We start from the raw sequence: 3057 nt of genomic DNA, 5'->3' as shown, positions 1-3057 counted from the left end.
ACAGGCTCCTAATTTGGGACAGACACATACAAAGATAATGTGGCGGGATTAAACATATTAGCGGGATCCTAACCCGCCCCTAACCTGAGACACACAAGAACGCACTATCAAAATTAGTTGAAAAAGGCTTAACTCATCAGATGGATACATCTAACCAGAACACAAAGTTGACGTCGCCGGGTACCGTTGTATATCCCAACAACAAAAAGACACTAAGAATAGATATGTGAGTACTCGCAGTTATTGACAGCTACTTTAAAGCCACTAACAACTAACAAAAAAATCAGGCATCTAATACTAAATGATCAATCAGTACACATATAATAGCAAATATATTTAGTGTTATATATCTATTGTAGATGGCATAAACAGTTTAAAAAAACATGACCTTGTGCAATGCCAAAATGGAGGTATCGACAGATTGAAGATCAATGAATGTGTATATGTATATAACCATAATGGTTTCTTTTTAATTTACTGATAATAAAAACAATATTGATACCAATAAAAACAATATTTAATGATATTACAGTGTTGAATTGGTAACCGTTTAGAATACGTTTATTTAAAGGGTCGATAAGTTTTCTTAGATCGTTTCTAAATTTCCGGGCACGGTAACGAACATTTTCGTAAAGTTGAGGATGTGCTACCCCGTTAGAAATTTTCTACTGGTACAATCAAATTTCAACACCAAATATTTATATCCATGGAAGATATTAGTCAAGGTTGTAAGTAGTTTATGGTTAAGAAATCCCTGGCTTAATCATTTACCAGTAATACTTAGATTGCGTTCGTTAAAATAAAAAATAAATCACAACAGACACGGGCATAGCGAACGAGTGGTGAAATTTAAACAGCTGTAAGATGTTGCATTAGAACATCACCATCAAAATAGGGAAAATTAACAAGAGGGAACGAAAATCGTTCCTTTTGTCGTAAATTTTAGCGTGGAATTTCCGGTGTAAAACCGAAATGTTTATATCTAGGAAAGGAAGGGTATTACCGTTTATATTAGATTTCTTTTACGTAAGTTCCTTTTGCTAAATTTCGCCAGTATATTTTCGAAAATTCTTGATTATTATCAAAATAACGGTAATTGCTGTTGAATTTATCAATTATATTCAATTCAGACGGGTCTTAACTGAGTTTGAGCATTAACTATATAAAAAAGTCTTGCCGAAACGTACATTAATATTATCAAGGAAATAAACAGCTTCAATCATCCCATCACATCTCCAGTTAGTGAATCTATCAAATTTACCTTTCTCATTAGAAAAGAAGGCTTAAAATAAGTTGCAGCAAACATTTTTGAATTTTGATTTACCAAACTACCTTTTAATAAGTTGCAAATAGAAAAAAAACTATTTGATAAGATTGCGTAAAAGTTTAGTGTTAAGAGTAGAAAAGTCAAAACGGTCAACAGAATTAAAAGGACCATCAAAAGCTCGTAATGTATATAAAACATCAAAAAAAATTATTACTCTAAAAAAATAATTATTTCCACCATTCTTATATATTTTATTACAATAGTTTCTTATTAGTTATGGAACTTGTAAAAAGCTCAGAAAGATAACTAGTAGTTTTAAAAAACTAACTCGGTGTTTTTTGGGTTTGTTTTGTGTAACTTGTTTTGATTCGTTGTTACATGCAATATAACATTATTAGTAATTTCATTGATACTAAACAAGTATACACAAATAGCTGGCACTTTTTAACTTTATACTCTGAGAACGATCACACAAATACATGAGACTTCTGTTTTTTTAATTTTTAAATGAAACCTATATAAATCTGGCTCTTTACTTTCCATCTTCCTTGAATCAGATATTAAATAATTGCAGTGATATATAGAGCAAACCGCGGTTTTTTTTTCTTCTTCAAAATTTTACTATAGAAATAAAACAAAACATATACAAACTAGTTTGCAGCAGAAAACGCAAACTGTTTTTAAGAATTAGTAATTGTAAGAATTAACATTGTATTATCTGTATTGTAAAGAATAATTTATAATCCTTTGTATATTATCCTGATTATGCTTTATAATGTGTTTTGATAAAATAAAATAAATATAAAAAAACAAGAATTGAAAAAAAAAAACCATCAAATCATGTGTTGAATTGCACATTTTGAACGCTTAGAGTGTTTTGGTGAACGATTTGAAAGTATTTTCGAGGATGCATTTGATCTTAGAATACTAAAGACTAAACATGATAGTTACAGAAACTGCTAACGACTATCAGAACAGGTTACAAAATTTTTGGAGAATTCTTTTAGCAAAATGGCCGGTGAATGGTGGTATTGATAGTTTAAGGTGACGTTGTATTTGTTATTCTGATCGTATATTGTTACATGCGTTATCTTGTCGTAGCAAGTTGTCATCTGCAAAACCAGCAGCAGTGAAATATTTTATGATTTAACACTCTCCTCTAGCGTGAGGAACCTCAACCAAATATCAACACCAGGCCTTGAAGTCATAAATTTTCGAGTCAGGTTTTTGTACTTGATGCTTGATTTTATGTTTCAAGCATGTTTTTGTCCTCCGAGCACTAAGCAAAGTTTTATGACTTCAGCCCCAGACACTTCCTACTACAAAAAATTAAGTCAGACACTGTAACCTTTTGAAGCAAGTAAGTTTGATGTTTAGCCTAGTGTGGAACTATTTTTGACTCTTATACACGCGATTTAAGTAAGAATGACATAAGCATTATTTTCATGATAACGATTGTATGTCTTCCTGTTAATAGCCAAACTAGGAATGTTTGATATATCTATATAAGGTAATTAAAGGTCAGTGTTTAGAAATTTAATCTATCATCATGAACTTACTGTGAGGGTAAACAATATTTATAGTTACTAGTACAAGTGCACTACACGTCTACTGTATACCGTTATTTTCAGTACTACCTTACAATGCTCTGTGTCTATTTTGGAATGCAGCCTCGAAAATAATATATATTGTTACCTGACAAATCTTATCGTGCTTTAAACAAAAAAGGTGAAACATTTGAACCATTCTGAATAACAAATATTTCTTGTCATGCAAAATGCTAAAAATTG

The sequence above is a fragment of the Mytilus edulis genome, chromosome 7 (assembly GCF_963676685.1).
Source record: "Mytilus edulis chromosome 7, xbMytEdul2.2, whole genome shotgun sequence".
NCBI lineage: Eukaryota > Metazoa > Mollusca > Bivalvia > Mytilida > Mytilidae > Mytilus > Mytilus edulis.
This window is presented reverse-complemented; position numbering follows the sequence as displayed.